We start from the raw sequence: 17,568 nt of genomic DNA, 5'->3' as shown, positions 1-17,568 counted from the left end.
GCTTGAAGGGAACACAAAGTTTCTTTTCAGAAGTAAACTCCACTCCATACATATATATGGGGAGGTTCAAGCTCCAACCCGGTTTTACAGTGATATCAGCAGGAACTTCAAACCGGCACTCGGAAACAGACTCAGAAACCAGAGTAAGTGTTTCTCCTGCAACCCGTTCCCTTTGTGCTGGATGAACGAACGTCTCTCCACATGCTCAGTTCTGAGAGATAAGTGTGTGTGAAAGCCGTCCTTCACCTAGCTTGAAGGGAACACAAAGTTTCTCTTCACTTGCAAACTCCACTCCATACATATATATGGGGAGGTTCAATCTCCAACCCGGTTTTACAGTGAAAACGGCAGGCACTTCAAACCGGCACTAGGAAACAGACTGAGAAACCAGAGTAAGTGTTTCTCCTGCAACCCGTTCCCTATGTGCTGGATGAACGAACGTCTCTCCACATGCTCAGTTCTGAGAGATAAGTGTGTGTGAAAGCCGTCCTTCACCTAGCTTGAAGGGAACACAAAGTTTCTTTTCAGTTGCAAACTCCACTCCATACATATATATGGGGAGGTTCAAGCTCCAACCCGGTTTTATAGTGAAAACGGCAGGCAATTCAAACCGGCACTAGGAAACAGACTGAGAAACCAGAGTAAGTGTTTCTCCTGCAACCCGTTCCCTTTGTGCTAAATGAACGAACGTCTCTCCACATGCTCAGTTCTGAGAGATAAGTGTGTGTGAAAGCCGTCCTTCACCTAGCTTGAAGGGAACACAAAGTTTCTTTTCACTTGCAAACTCCACTCCATACATATATATGGGGAGGTTCAAGCTCCAGGCCGGTTTTACAGTGAAAACGGCAGGCACTTCCAACCGGCACTAGGAAACAGACTGAGAAACCAGAGTAAGTGTTTCTCCTGCAACCCGTTCCGTTTGTGCTGGATGAACGAACGTCTCTCCACATGCTCAGTTCTGAGAGATAAGTGTGTGTGAAAGCCGTCCTTCACCTAGCTTGAAGGGAACACAAAGTTTCTTTTCACTTGCAAACTCCACTCCATACATATATATGGGGAGGTTCAAGCTCCAACCCGGTTTTACTGTGAAAACGGCAGGCACTTCAAACCGGCAGTAGGAAACAGACTCAGAAACCAGAGTAAGTGTTTCTCCTGCAACCCGTTCCCATTGTGCTGGATGAACGAAAGTCTCTCCACATGCTCAGTTCTGAGAGATAAGTGTGTGTGAAAGCCGTCCTTCACCTAGCTTGAAGGGAACACAAAGTTTCTTTTCACTTGCAAACTCCACTCCATACATATATATGGGGAGGTTCAAGCTCCAACCCGGTTTTACAGTGAAAACGGCAGGCACTTCAAACCGGCACTAGGAAACAGACTGAGAAACCAGAGTAAGTGTTTCTCCTGCAACCCGTTCCCTATGTGCTGGATGAACGAACGTCTCTCCACATGCTCAGTTCTGAGAGATAAGTGTCAGTTCTGAGAGATAAGTGTGTGTGAAAGCCGTCCTTCACCTAGCTTGAAGGGAACACAAAGTTTCTTTTCAGTTGTAAACTACTTTCCATACATATATATGGGTAGGTTAAAGCTCCAACCCGGATTTACAGTGAAAACGGCAGGCACTTCAAACCGGCATTAGGAAACAGACTGAGAAACCAGAGTAAGTGTTTCTCCTGCAACCCGTTCCCTATGTGCTGGATGAACGAACGTCTCTCCACATGCTCAGTTCTGAGAGATAAGTGTGTGTGAAAGCCGTCCTTCACCTAGCTTGAAGGGAACACAAAGTTTCTTTTCACTTGCAAACTCCACTCCATACATATATATGGGGAGGTTCAAGCTCCAGGCCGGTTTTACAGTGAAAACGGCAGGCACTTCCAACCGGCACTAGGAAACAGACTGAGAAACCAGAGTAAGTGTTTCTCCTGCAACCCGTTCCCTTTGTGCTGGATGAACGAACGTCTCTCCACATGCTCAGTTCTGAGAGATAAGTGTGTGTGAAAGCCGTCCTTCACCTAGCTTGAAGGGAACACAAAGTTTCTTCTCAGTTGTAAACTACTTTCCATACATATATATGGGTAGGTTAAAGCTCCAACCCGGTTTTACAGAGAAAACGGCAGGCACTTCAAACCGGCATTAGGAAACAGACTGAGAAACAAGAGTAAGTGTTTCTCCTGCATCCCGTTCCCTTTGTGCTGGATGAACGAACGTCTCTCCACATGCTCAGTTCTGAGAGATAAGTGTGTGTGAAAGCCGTCCTTCACCTAGCTTGAAGGGAACTCAAAGTTTCTTTTCAGTTGCAAACTCCACTCCATACATATCTATCGGGAGGTTCAAGCTCCAGGCCGGTTTTACAGTGAAAACAGCAGGCACTTCAAACCGGCACTAGGAAACAGACTGAGAAACCAGAGTAAGTGTTTCTCCTGCAACCCGTTCCCTTTGTGCTGAATGAACGAACGTCTCTCCACATGCTCAGTTCTGAGAGATAAGTGTGTGTGAAAGCCGTCCTTCACCTAGCTTGAAGGGAACTCAAAGTTTCTTTTCACTTGCAAACTCCACTCCATACATATATATGGGGAGGTTCAAGCTCCACGGCGGTTTTACAGTGAAAACGGCAGGCACTTCAAACCGGCACTTGGAAACAGACTGAGAAACCAGAGTAAGTGTTTCTCCTGCAACCCGTTCCCTTTGTGCTGAATGAACGAACGTCTCTCCACATGCTCAGTTCTGAGAGATAAGTGTGTGTGAAAGCCGTCCTTCACCTAGCTTGAAGGGAACTCAAAGTTTCTTTTCACTTGCAAACTCCACTCCATACATATATATGGGGAGGTTCAAGCTCCACGGCGGTTTTACAGTGAAAACGGCAGGCACTTCAAACCGGCACTTGGAAACAGACTGAGAAACCAGAGTAAGTGTTTCTCCTGCAACCCGTTCCCTATGTGCTGGATGAACGAACGTCTCTCCACATGCTCAGTTCTGAGAGATAAGTGTGTGTGAAAGCCGTCCTTCACCTAGCTTGAAGGGAACACAAAGTTTCTTTTCACTTGCAAACTCCACTCCATACATATATATGGGGAGGTTCAAGCTCCAACCCGGTTTTACAGTGAAAACGGTAGGCACTTCAAACCGGCACCTGGAAACAGACTGAGAAACCAGAGTAAGTGTTTCTCCTGCATCCCATTCCCTTTGTGCTGGATGAACGAACGTCTCTCCACATGCTCAGTTCTGAGAGATAAGTGTGTGTGAAAGCCGTCCTTCACCTAGCTTGAAGGGAACACAAAGTTTCTTTTCAGTTGCAAACTCCACTCCATACATATCTATGGGGAGGTTCAAGCTCCAACCCGGTTTTACAGTGAAAACGGCAGGCACTTCAAACAGGCACTAGGAAACAGACTGAGAAACCAGAGTAAGTGTTTCTCCTGCAACCCGTTCCCTTTGTGCTGGATGAACGAACGTCTCTCCACATGCTCAGTTCTGAGAGATAAGTGTGTGTGAAAGCCGTCCTTCACGTAGCTTGAAGGGAACACAAAGTTTCTTTTCACTTGCAAACTCCACTCCATACATATATATGGGGAGGTTCAAACTCCAGGCCGGTTTTACAGTGAAAACGGCAGGCAATTCAAACTGGCACTAGGAAACAGACTGAGAAACCAGAGTAAGTGATTCTCCTGCAACCCGTTCCCTTTGTGCTGGATGAACGAACGTCTCTCCATATGCTCAGTTCTAAGAGATAAGTGTGTGTGAAAGCCGTCCTTCACCTAGCTTGAAGGGAACACAAAGTTTCTTTTCAGTTGCAAACCCCACTCCATACATATATATAGGGAGGTTCAAGCTCCAGGCCGGTTTTACATTGAAAACGGCAGGCACTTCAAACCGGCACTAGGAAACAGACTGAGAAACCAGAGTAAGTGTTTCTCCTGCAACCCGTTCCCTTTGTGCTGGATGAACGAACGTCTCTCCACATGCTCAGTTCTGAGAGATAAGTGTGTGTGAAAGCCATCCTTCACCTAGCTTGAAGGGAACACAAAGTTTCTTTTCAGAAGTAAACTCCACTCCATACATATATATGGGGAGGTTCAAGCTCCAACCCGGTTTTACAGTGATATCAGCAGGAACTTCAAACCGGCACTCGGAAACAGACTCAGAAACCAGAGTAAGTGTTTCTCCTGCAACCCGTTCCCTTTGTGCTGGATGAACGAACGTCTCTCCACATGCTCAGTTCTGAGAGATAAGTGTGTGTGAAAGCCGTCCTTCACCTAGCTTGAAGGGAACACAAAGTTTCTCTTCACTTGCAAACTCCACTCCATACATATATATGGGGAGGTTCAATCTCCAACCCGGTTTTACAGTGAAAACGGCAGGCACTTCAAACCGGCACTAGGAAACAGACTGAGAAACCAGAGTAAGTGTTTCTCCTGCAACCCGTTCCCTATGTGCTGGATGAACGAACGTCTCTCCACATGCTCAGTTCTGAGAGATAAGTGTGTGTGAAAGCCGTCCTTCACCTAGCTTGAAGGGAACACAAAGTTTCTTTTCAGTTGCAAACTCCACTCCATACATATATATGGGGAGGTTCAAGCTCCAACCCGGTTTTATAGTGAAAACGGCAGGCAATTCAAACCGGCACTAGGAAACAGACTGAGAAACCAGAGTAAGTGTTTCTCCTGCAACCCGTTCCCTTTGTGCTAAATGAACGAACGTCTCTCCACATGCTCAGTTCTGAGAGATAAGTGTGTGTGAAAGCCGTCCTTCACCTAGCTTGAAGGGAACACAAAGTTTCTTTTCACTTGCAAACTCCACTCCATACATATATATGGGGAGGTTCAAGCTCCAGGCCGGTTTTACAGTGAAAACGGCAGGCACTTCCAACCGGCACTAGGAAACAGACTGAGAAACCAGAGTAAGTGTTTCTCCTGCAACCCGTTCCGTTTGTGCTGGATGAACGAACGTCTCTCCACATGCTCAGTTCTGAGAGATAAGTGTGTGTGAAAGCCGTCCTTCACCTAGCTTGAAGGGAACACAAAGTTTCTTTTCACTTGCAAACTCCACTCCATACATATATATGGGGAGGTTCAAGCTCCAACCCGGTTTTACTGTGAAAACGGCAGGCACTTCAAACCGGCAGTAGGAAACAGACTCAGAAACCAGAGTAAGTGTTTCTCCTGCAACCCGTTCCCATTGTGCTGGATGAACGAAAGTCTCTCCACATGCTCAGTTCTGAGAGATAAGTGTGTGTGAAAGCCGTCCTTCACCTAGCTTGAAGGGAACACAAAGTTTCTTTTCACTTGCAAACTCCACTCCATACATATATATGGGGAGGTTCAAGCTCCAACCCGGTTTTACAGTGAAAACGGCAGGCACTTCAAACCGGCACTAGGAAACAGACTGAGAAACCAGAGTAAGTGTTTCTCCTGCAACCCGTTCCCTATGTGCTGGATGAACGAACGTCTCTCCACATGCTCAGTTCTGAGAGATAAGTGTCAGTTCTGAGAGATAAGTGTGTGTGAAAGCCGTCCTTCACCTAGCTTGAAGGGAACACAAAGTTTCTTTTCAGTTGTAAACTACTTTCCATACATATATATGGGTAGGTTAAAGCTCCAACCCGGATTTACAGTGAAAACGGCAGGCACTTCAAACCGGCATTAGGAAACAGACTGAGAAACCAGAGTAAGTGTTTCTCCTGCAACCCGTTCCCTATGTGCTGGATGAACGAACGTCTCTCCACATGCTCAGTTCTGAGAGATAAGTGTGTGTGAAAGCCGTCCTTCACCTAGCTTGAAGGGAACACAAAGTTTCTTTTCACTTGCAAACTCCACTCCATACATATATATGGGGAGGTTCAAGCTCCAGGCCGGTTTTACAGTGAAAACGGCAGGCACTTCCAACCGGCACTAGGAAACAGACTGAGAAACCAGAGTAAGTGTTTCTCCTGCAACCCGTTCCCTTTGTGCTGGATGAACGAACATCTCTCCACATGCTCAGTTCTGAGAGATAAGTGTGTGTGAAAGCCGTCCTTCACCTAGCTTGAAGGGAACACAAAGTTTCTTCTCAGTTGTAAACTACTTTCCATACATATATATGGGTAGGTTAAAGCTCCAACCCGGTTTTACAGAGAAAACGGCAGGCACTTCAAACCGGCATTAGGAAACAGACTGAGAAACAAGAGTAAGTGTTTCTCCTGCATCCCGTTCCCTTTGTGCTGGATGAACGAACGTCTCTCCACATGCTCAGTTCTGAGAGATAAGTGTGTGTGAAAGCCGTCCTTCACCTAGCTTGAAGGGAACTCAAAGTTTCTTTTCAGTTGCAAACTCCACTCCATACATATCTATCGGGAGGTTCAAGCTCCAGGCCGGTTTTACAGTGAAAACAGCAGGCACTTCAAACCGGCACTAGGAAACAGACTGAGAAACCAGAGTAAGTGTTTCTCCTGCAACCCGTTCCCTTTGTGCTGAATGAACGAACGTCTCTCCACATGCTCAGTTCTGAGAGATAAGTGTGTGTGAAAGCCGTCCTTCACCTAGCTTGAAGGGAACTCAAAGTTTCTTTTCACTTGCAAACTCCACTCCATACATATATATGGGGAGGTTCAAGCTCCACGGCGGTTTTACAGTGAAAACGGCAGGCACTTCAAACCGGCACTTGGAAACAGACTGAGAAACCAGAGTAAGTGTTTCTCCTGCAACCCGTTCCCTATGTGCTGGATGAACGAACGTCTCTCCACATGCTCAGTTCTGAGAGATAAGTGTGTGTGAAAGCCGTCCTTCACCTAGCTTGAAGGGAACACAAAGTTTCTTTTCAGAAGCAAACTCCACTCCATACATATATATGGGGAGGTTCAAGCTCCAACCCGGTTTTACAGTGATATCAGCAGGCACTTCAAACCGGCACTCGGAAACAGACTCAGAAACCAGAGTAAGTGTTTCTCCTGCAACCCGTTCCCTTTGTGCTGGATGAACGAACGTCTCTCCACATGCTCAGTTCTGAGAGATAAGTGTGTGTGAAAGCCATCCTTCACCTAGCTTGAAGGGAACACAAAGTTTCTCTTCACTTGCAAACTCCACTCCATACATATATATGGGGAGGTTCAAGCTCCAACCCGGTTTTACAGTGAAAACGGCAGGCACTTCAAACCGGCACTAGGAAACAGACTGAGAAACCAGAGTAAGTGTTTCTCCTGCAACCCGTTCCCTATGTGCTGGATGAACGAACGTCTCTCCACATGCTCGGTTCTGAGAGATAAGTGTCAGTTCTGAGAGATAAGTGTGTGTGAAAGCTGTCCTTCACCTAGGTTGAAGGGAACACAAAGTTTCTTTTCAGTTGTAAACTACTTTCCATACATATATATGGGTAGGTTAAAGCTCCAACCCGGTTTTACAGTGAAAACGGCAGGCACTTCCAACCGGCACTAGGAAACAGACTGAGAAACCAGAGTAAGTGTTTCTCCTGCAACCCGTTCCGTTTGTGCTAGATGAACGAACGTCTCTCCACATGCTCAGTTCTGAGAGATAAGTGTGTGTGAAAGCCGTCCTTCACCTAGCTTGAAGGGAACACAAAGTTTCTTTTCACTTGCAAACTCCACTCCATACATATATATGGGGAGGTTCAAGCTCCAACCCGGTTTTACAGTGAAAACGGCAGGCACTTCAAACCGGCACTAGGAAACAGACTGAGAAACCAGAGTAAGTGTTTCTCCTGCAACCCGTTCCCTTTGTGCTGGATGAAAGAACGTCTCTCCACATGCTCAGTTCTGAGAGATAAGTGTGTGTGAAAGCCGTCCTTCACCTAGCTTGAAGGGAACACAAAGTTTCTTTTCACTTGCAAACTCCACTCCATACATATATATGGGGAGGTTCAAGCTCCAACCCGGTTTTACAGTGAAAACGGCAGGCACTTCAAACCGGCATTAGGAAACAGACTGAGAAACCAGAGTAAGTGTTTCTCCTGCATCCCATTCCCTTTGTGCTGGATGAACGAACGTCTCTCCACATGCTCAGTTCTGAGAGATAAGTGTGTGTGAAAGCCGTCCTTCACCTAGCTTGAAGGGAACACAAAGTTTCTTTTCAGTTGCAAACTCCACTCCATACATATCTATGGGGAGGTTCAAGCTCCAACCCGGTTTTACAGTGAAAACGGCAGGCACTTCAAACAGGCACTAGGAAACAGACTGAGAAACCAGAGTAAGTGTTTCTCCTGCAACCCGTTCCCTTTGTGCTGGATGAACGAACGTCTCTCCACATGCTCAGTTCTGAGAGATAAGTGTGTGTGAAAGCCGTCCTTCACGTAGCTTGAAGGGAACACAAAGTTTCTTTTCACTTGCAAACTCCACTCCATACATATATATGGGGAGGTTCAAACTCCAGGCCGGTTTTACAGTGAAAACGGCAGGCAATTCAAACTGGCACTAGGAAACAGACTGAGAAACCAGAGTAAGTGATTCTCCTGCAACCCGTTCCCTTTGTGCTGGATGAACGAACGTCTCTCCACATGCTCAGTTCTGAGAGATAAGTGTGTGTGAAAGCCGTCCTTCACCTAGCTTGAAGGGAACACAAAGTTTCTTTTCACTTGCAAACTCCACTCCATACATATATATGGGGAGGTTCAAGCTCCAACCCGGTATTACAGTGAAAAAGCAGGCACTTCAAACCGGCACTAGGAAACAGACTGAGAAACCAGAGTAAGTGATTCTCCTGCAACCCGTTCCCTTTGTGCTGGATGAACGAACGTCTCTCCACATGCTCAGTTCTGAGAGATAAGTGTGTGTGAAAGCCGTCCTTCACCTAGCTTGAAGGGAACACAAAGTTTCTTTTCAGTTGCAAACCCCACTCCATACATATATATAGGGAGGTTCAAGCTCCAGGCCGGTTTTACATTGAAAACGGCAGGCACTTCAAACCGGCACTAGGAAACAGACTGAGAAACCAGAGTAAGTGTTTCTCCTGCAACCCGTTCCCTTTGTGCTGGATGAACGAACGTCTCTCCACATGCTCAGTTCTGAGAGATAAGTGTGTGTGAAAGCCGTCCTTCACCTAGCTTGAAGGGAACACAAAGTTTCTTTTCAGAAGTAAACTCCACTCCATACATATATATGGGGAGGTTCAAGCTCCAACCCGGTTTTACAGTGATATCAGCAGGAACTTCAAACCGGCACTCGGAAACAGACTCAGAAACCAGAGTAAGTGTTTCTCCTGCAACCCGTTCCCTTTGTGCTGGATGAACGAACGTCTCTCCACATGCTCAGTTCTGAGAGATAAGTGTGTGTGAACGCCGTCCTTCACCTAGCTTGAAGGGAACACAAAGTTTCTCTTCACTTGCAAACTCCACTCCATACATATATATGGGGAGGTTCAATCTCCAACCCGGTTTTACAGTGAAAACGGCAGGCACTTCAAACCGGCACTAGGAAACAGACTGAGAAACCAGAGTAAGTGTTTCTCCTGCAACCCGTTCCCTATGTGCTGGATGAACGAACGTCTCTCCACATGCTCAGTTCTGAGAGATAAGTGTCAGTTCTGAGAGATAAGTGTGTGTGAAAGCCGTCCTTCACCTAGCTTGAAGGGAACACAAAGTTTCTTTTCACTTGCAAACTCCTTTCCATACATATATATGGGGAGGTTCAAGCTCCAGGCCGGTTTTACAGTGAAAACGGCAGGCACTTCAAACCGGCACTAGGAAACAGACTGAGAAACCAGAGTAAGTGTTTCTCCTGCAACCCGTTCCCTATGTGCTGGATGAACGAACGTCTCTCCACATGCTCAGTTCTGAGAGATAAGTGTGTGTGAAAGCCGTCCTTCACCTAGCTTGAAGGGAACACAAAGTTTCTTTTCACTTGCAAACTCCACTCCATACATATATATGGGGAGGTTCAAGCTCCAGGCCGGTTTTACAGTGAAAACGGCAGGCACTTCCAACCGGCACTAGGAAACAGACTGAGAAACCAGAGTAAGTGTTTCTCCTGCAACCCATTCCGTTTGTGCTAGATGAACGAACGTCTCTCCACATGCTCAGTTCTGAGAGATAAGTGTGTGTGAAAGCCGTCCTTCACCTAGCTTGAAGGGAACACAAAGTTTCTTTTCACTTGCAAACTCCACTCCATACATATATATGGGTAGGTTAAAGCTCCAACCCGGTTTTACAGTGAAAACGGCAGGCACTTCAAACCGGCTCTAGGAAACAGACTCAGAAACCAGAGTAAGTGTTTCTCCTGCAACCCGTTCCCTTTGTGCTGGATGAACGAAAGTCTCTCCACATGCTCAGTTCTGAGAGATAAGTGTGTGTGAAAGCCGCCTTCACCTAGCTTGAAGGGAACACAAAGTTTCTTTTCAGTTGCAAACTCCACTCCATACATATCTATGGGGAGGTTCAAGCTCCAACCCGGTTTTACAGTGAAAACGGCAGGCACTTCAAACAGACACTAGGAAACAGACTGAGAAACCAGAGTAAGTGTTTCTCCTGTAACCCGTTCCCTTTGTGCTGGATGAACGAACGTCTCTCCACATGCTCAGTTCTGAGAGATAAGTGTGTGTGAAAGCCGTCCTTCACGTAGCTTGAAGGGAACACAAAGTTTCTTTTCACTTGCAAACTCCACTCCATACATATATATGGGGAGGTTCAAACTCCAGGCCGGTTTTACAGTGAAAACGGCAGGCAATTCAAACTGGCACTAGGAAACAGACTGAGAAACCAGAGTAAGTGATTCTCCTGCAACCCGTTCCCTTTGTGCTGGATGAACGAACGTCTCTCCACATGCTCAGTTCTGAGAGATAAGTGTGTGTGAAAGCCGTCCTTCACCTAGCTTGAAGGGAACACAAAGTTTCTTTTCACTTGCAAACTCCACTCCATACATATATATGGGGAGGTTCAAGCTCCAACCCGGTTTTACAGTGAAAAAGCAGGCACTTCAAACCGGCACTAGGAAACAGACTGAGAAACCAGAGTAAGTGATTCTCCTGCAACCCGTTCCCTTTGTGCTGGATGAACGAACGTCTCTCCACATGCTCAGTTCTGAGAGATAAGTGTGTGTGAAAGCCGTCCTTCACCTAGCTTGAAGGGAACACAAAGTTTCTTTTCAGTTGCAAACCCCACTCCATACATATATATAGGGAGGTTCAAGCTCCAGGCCGGTTTTACATTGAAAACGGCAGGCACTTCAAACCGGCACTAGGAAACAGACTGAGAAACCAGAGTAAGTGATTCTCCTGCAACCCGTTCCCTTTGTGCTGGATGAACGAACGTCTCTCCACATGCTCAGTTCTGAGAGATAAGTTTGTGTGAAACCGTCCTTCACCTAGCTTGAAGGGAACACAAAGTTTCTTTTCAGAAGCAAACTCCACTCCATACATATATATGGGGAGGTTCAAGCTTCAACCCGGTTTTACAGTGATATCAGCAGGCACTTCAAACCGGCACTCGGAAACAGACTCAGAAACCAGACTAAGTGTTTCTCCTGCAACCCGTTCCCTTTGTGCTGGATGAACGAACGTCTCTCCACATGCTCAGTTCTGAGAGATAAGTGTGTGTGAAAGCCGTCCTTCACCTAGCTTGAAGGGAACACAAAGTTTCTTTTCACTTGCAAACTCCACTCCATACATATATATGGGGAGGTTCAAGCTCCAGGCCGGTTTTACAGTGAAAACGGCAGGCACTTCCAACCGGCACTAGGAAACAGACTGAGAAACCAGAGTAAGTGTTTCTCCTGCAACCCATTCCGTTTGTGCTAGATGAACGAACGTCTCTCCACATGCTCAGTTCTGAGAGATAAGTGTGTGTGAAAGCCGTCCTTCACCTAGCTTGAAGGGAACACAAAGTTTCTTTTCACTTGCAAACTCCACTCCATACATATATATGGGTAGGTTAAAGCTCCAACCCGGTTTTACAGTGAAAACGGCAGGCACTTCAAACCGGCTCTAGGAAACAGACTCAGAAACCAGAGTAAGTGTTTCTCCTGCAACCCGTTCCCTTTGTGCTGGATGAACGAAAGTCTCTCCACATGCTCAGTTCTGAGAGATAAGTGTGTGTGAAAGCCGCCTTCACCTAGCTTGAAGGGAACACAAAGTTTCTTTTCAGTTGCAAACTCCACTCCATACATATCTATGGGGAGGTTCAAGCTCCAACCCGGTTTTACAGTGAAAACGGCAGGCACTTCAAACAGACACTAGGAAACAGACTGAGAAACCAGAGTAAGTGTTTCTCCTGTAACCCGTTCCCTTTGTGCTGGATGAACGAACGTCTCTCCACATGCTCAGTTCTGAGAGATAAGTGTGTGTGAAAGCCGTCCTTCACGTAGCTTGAAGGGAACACAAAGTTTCTTTTCACTTGCAAACTCCACTCCATACATATATATGGGGAGGTTCAAACTCCAGGCCGGTTTTACAGTGAAAACGGCAGGCAATTCAAACTGGCACTAGGAAACAGACTGAGAAACCAGAGTAAGTGATTCTCCTGCAACCCGTTCCCTTTGTGCTGGATGAACGAACGTCTCTCCACATGCTCAGTTCTGAGAGATAAGTGTGTGTGAAAGCCGTCCTTCACCTAGCTTGAAGGGAACACAAAGTTTCTTTTCACTTGCAAACTCCACTCCATACATATATATGGGGAGGTTCAAGCTCCAACCCGGTTTTACAGTGAAAAAGCAGGCACTTCAAACCGGCACTAGGAAACAGACTGAGAAACCAGAGTAAGTGATTCTCCTGCAACCCGTTCCCTTTGTGCTGGATGAACGAACGTCTCTCCACATGCTCAGTTCTGAGAGATAAGTGTGTGTGAAAGCCGTCCTTCACCTAGCTTGAAGGGAACACAAAGTTTCTTTTCAGTTGCAAACCCCACTCCATACATATATATAGGGAGGTTCAAGCTCCAGGCCGGTTTTACATTGAAAACGGCAGGCACTTCAAACCGGCACTAGGAAACAGACTGAGAAACCAGAGTAAGTGATTCTCCTGCAACCCGTTCCCTTTGTGCTGGATGAACGAACGTCTCTCCACATGCTCAGTTCTGAGAGATAAGTTTGTGTGAAACCGTCCTTCACCTAGCTTGAAGGGAACACAAAGTTTCTTTTCAGAAGCAAACTCCACTCCATACATATATATGGGGAGGTTCAAGCTTCAACCCGGTTTTACAGTGATATCAGCAGGCACTTCAAACCGGCACTCGGAAACAGACTCAGAAACCAGACTAAGTGTTTCTCCTGCAACCCGTTCCCTTTGTGCTGGATGAACGAACGTCTCTCCACATGCTCAGTTCTGAGAGATAAGTGTGTGTGAAAGCCATCCTTCACCTAGCTTGAAGGGAACACAAAGTTTCTCTTCACTTGCAAACTCCACTCCATACATATATATGGGGAGGTTCAAGCTCCAACACGGTTTTACAGTGAAAACGGCAGGCACTTCAAACCGGCCCTAGGAAACAGACTGAGAAACCAGAGTAAGTGTTTCTCCTGCAACCCGTTCCCTATGTGCTGGATGAACGAACGTCTCTCCACATGCTCGGTTCTGAGAGATAAGTGTCAGTTCTGAGAGATAAGTGTGTGTGAAAGCTGTCCTTCACCTAGGTTGAAGGGAACACAAAGTTTCTTTTCAGTTGTAAACTACTTTCCATACATATATATGGGTAGGTTAAAGCTCCAACCCGGTTTTACAGTGCAAACGGCAGGCACTTCAAACCGGCATTAGGAAACAGACTGAGAAACCAGAGTAAGTGTTTCTCCTGCAAACCGTTCCCTATGTGCTGGATGAACGAACGTCTCTCCACATGCTCAGATCTGAGAGATAAGTGTGTGTGAAAGCCGTCCTTCACCTAGCTTGAAGGGAACACAAAGTTTCTATTCACTTGCAAACTCCACTCCATACATATATATGGGGAGGTTCAAGCTCCAGGCCGGTTTTACAGTGAAAACGGCAGGCACTTCCAACCGGCACTAGGAAACAGACTGAGAAACCAGAGTAAGTGTTTCTCCTGCAACCCGTTCCGTTTGTGCTAGATGAACGAACGTCTCTCCACATGCTCAGTTCTGAGAGATAAGTGTGTGTGAAAGCCGTCCTTCACCTAGCTTGAAGGGAACACAAAGTTTCTTTTCAGTTGCAAACTCCACTCCATACATATATATGGGGAGGTTCAAGCTCCAACCCGGTTTTACAGTGAAAACGGCAGGCACTTCAAACCGGCATTAGGAAACAGACTGAGAAACCAGAGTAAGTGTTTCTCCTGCATCCCATTCCCTTTGTGCTGGATGAACGAACGTCTCTCCACATGCTCAGTTCTGAGAGATAAGTGTGTGTGAAAGCCGCCTTCACCTAGCTTGAAGGGAACACAAAGTTTCTTTTCAGTTGCAAACTCCACTCCATACATATCTATGGGGAGGTTCAAGCTCCAACCCGGTTTTACAGTGAAAACGGCAGGCACTTCAAACAGGCACTAGGAAACAGACTGAGAAACCAGAGTAAGTGTTTCTCCTGCAACCCGTTCCCTTTGTGCTGGATGAACGAACGTCTCTCCACATGCTCAGTTCTGAGAGATAAGTGTGTGTGAAAGCCGTCCTTCACGTAGCTTGAAGGGAACACAAAGTTTCTTTTCACTTGCAAACTCCACTCCATACATATATATGGGGAGGTTCAAGCTCCAACCCGGTTTTATAGTGAAAACGGCAGGCAATTCAAACCGGCACTAGGAAACAGACTGAGAAACCAGAGTAAGTGTTTCTCCTGCAACCCGTTCCCTTTGTGCTAAATGAACGAACGTCTCTCCACATGCTCAGTTCTGAGAGATAAGTGTGTGTGAAAGCCGTCCTTCACCTAGCTTGAAGGGAACACAAAGTTTCTTTTCACTTGCAAACTCCACTCCATACATATATATGGGGAGGTTCAAGCTCCAGGCCGGTTTTACAGTGAAAACGGCAGGCACTTCCAACCGGCACTAGGAAACAGACTGAGAAACCAGAGTAAGTGTTTCTCCTGCAACCCGTTCCGTTTGTGCTGGATGAACGAACGTCTCTCCACATGCTCAGTTCTGAGAGATAAGTGTGTGTGAAAGCCGTCCTTCACCTAGCTTGAAGGGAACACAAAGTTTCTTTTCACTTGCAAACTCCACTCCATACATATATATGGGGAGGTTCAAGCTCCAACCCGGTTTTACTGTGAAAACGGCAGGCACTTCAAACCGGCAGTAGGAAACAGACTCAGAAACCAGAGTAAGTGTTTCTCCTGCAACCCGTTCCCATTGTGCTGGATGAACGAAAGTCTCTCCACATGCTCAGTTCTGAGAGATAAGTGTGTGTGAAAGCCGTCCTTCACCTAGCTTGAAGGGAACACAAAGTTTCTTTTCACTTGCAAACTCCACTCCATACATATATATGGGGAGGTTCAAGCTCCAACCCGGTTTTACAGTGAAAACGGCAGGCACTTCAAACCGGCACTAGGAAACAGACTGAGAAACCAGAGTAAGTGTTTCTCCTGCAACCCGTTCCCTATGTGCTGGATGAACGAACGTCTCTCCACATGCTCAGTTCTGAGAGATAAGTGTCAGTTCTGAGAGATAAGTGTGTGTGAAAGCCGTCCTTCACCTAGCTTGAAGGGAACACAAAGTTTCTTTTCAGTTGTAAACTACTTTCCATACATATATATGGGTAGGTTAAAGCTCCAACCCGGATTTACAGTGAAAACGGCAGGCACTTCAAACCGGCATTAGGAAACAGACTGAGAAACCAGAGTAAGTGTTTCTCCTGCAACCCGTTCCCTATGTGCTGGATGAACGAACGTCTCTCCACATGCTCAGTTCTGAGAGATAAGTGTGTGTGAAAGCCGTCCTTCACCTAGCTTGAAGGGAACACAAAGTTTCTTTTCACTTGCAAACTCCACTCCATACATATATATGGGGAGGTTCAAGCTCCAGGCCGGTTTTACAGTGAAAACGGCAGGCACTTCCAACCGGCACTAGGAAACAGACTGAGAAACCAGAGTAAGTGTTTCTCCTGCAACCCGTTCCCTTTGTGCTGGATGAACGAACATCTCTCCACATGCTCAGTTCTGAGAGATAAGTGTGTGTGAAAGCCGTCCTTCACCTAGCTTGAAGGGAACACAAAGTTTCTTCTCAGTTGTAAACTACTTTCCATACATATATATGGGTAGGTTAAAGCTCCAACCCGGTTTTACAGAGAAAACGGCAGGCACTTCAAACCGGCATTAGGAAACAGACTGAGAAACAAGAGTAAGTGTTTCTCCTGCATCCCGTTCCCTTTGTGCTGGATGAACGAACGTCTCTCCACATGCTCAGTTCTGAGAGATAAGTGTGTGTGAAAGCCGTCCTTCACCTAGCTTGAAGGGAACTCAAAGTTTCTTTTCAGTTGCAAACTCCACTCCATACATATCTATCGGGAGGTTCAAGCTCCAGGCCGGTTTTACAGTGAAAACAGCAGGCACTTCAAACCGGCACTAGGAAACAGACTGAGAAACCAGAGTAAGTGTTTCTCCTGCAACCCGTTCCCTTTGTGCTGAATGAACGAACGTCTCTCCACATGCTCAGTTCTGAGAGATAAGTGTGTGTGAAAGCCGTCCTTCACCTAGCTTGAAGGGAACTCAAAGTTTCTTTTCACTTGCAAACTCCACTCCATACATATATATGGGGAGGTTCAAGCTCCACGGCGGTTTTACAGTGAAAACGGCAGGCACTTCAAACCGGCACTTGGAAACAGACTGAGAAACCAGAGTAAGTGTTTCTCCTGCAACCCGTTCCCTATGTGCTGGATGAACGAACGTCTCTCCACATGCTCAGTTCTGAGAGATAAGTGTGTGTGAAAGCCGTCCTTCACCTAGCTTGAAGGGAACACAAAGTTTCTTTTCAGAAGCAAACTCCACTCCATACATATATATGGGGAGGTTCAAGCTCCAACCCGGTTTTACAGTGATATCAGCAGGCACTTCAAACCGGCACTCGGAAACAGACTCAGAAACCAGAGTAAGTGTTTCTCCTGCAACCCGTTCCCTTTGTGCTGGATGAACGAACGTCTCTCCACATGCTCAGTTCTGAGAGATAAGTGTGTGTGAAAGCCATCCTTCACCTAGCTTGAAGGGAACACAAAGTTTCTCTTCACTTGCAAACTCCACTCCATACATATATATGGGGAGGTTCAAGCTCCAACCCGGTTTTACAGTGAAAACGGCAGGCACTTCAAACCGGCACTAGGAAACAGACTGAGAAACCAGAGTAAGTGTTTCTCCTGCAACCCGTTCCCTATGTGCTGGATGAACGAACGTCTCTCCACATGCTCGGTTCTGAGAGATAAGTGTCAGTTCTGAGAGATAAGTGTGTGTGAAAGCTGTCCTTCACCTAGGTTGAAGGGAACACAAAGTTTCTTTTCAGTTGTAAACTACTTTCCATACATATATATGGGTAGGTTAAAGCTCCAACCTGGTTTTACAGTGAAAACGGCAGGCACTTCCAACCGGCACTAGGAAACAGACTGAGAAACCAGAGTAAGTGTTTCTCCTGCAACCCGTTCCGTTTGTGCTAGATGAACGAACGTCTCTCCACATGCTCAGTTCTGAGAGATAAGTGTGTGTGAAAGCCGTCCTTCACCTAGCTTGA

Source organism: Vicugna pacos, unplaced genomic scaffold (genome assembly GCF_048564905.1).
Source record: "Vicugna pacos unplaced genomic scaffold, VicPac4 scaffold_21, whole genome shotgun sequence".
In the NCBI taxonomy this organism is placed as follows: domain Eukaryota; kingdom Metazoa; phylum Chordata; class Mammalia; order Artiodactyla; family Camelidae; genus Vicugna; species Vicugna pacos.
The sequence above is the reverse complement of the archived record's forward strand: the minus strand, read 5'-3'. Positions refer to the sequence as shown.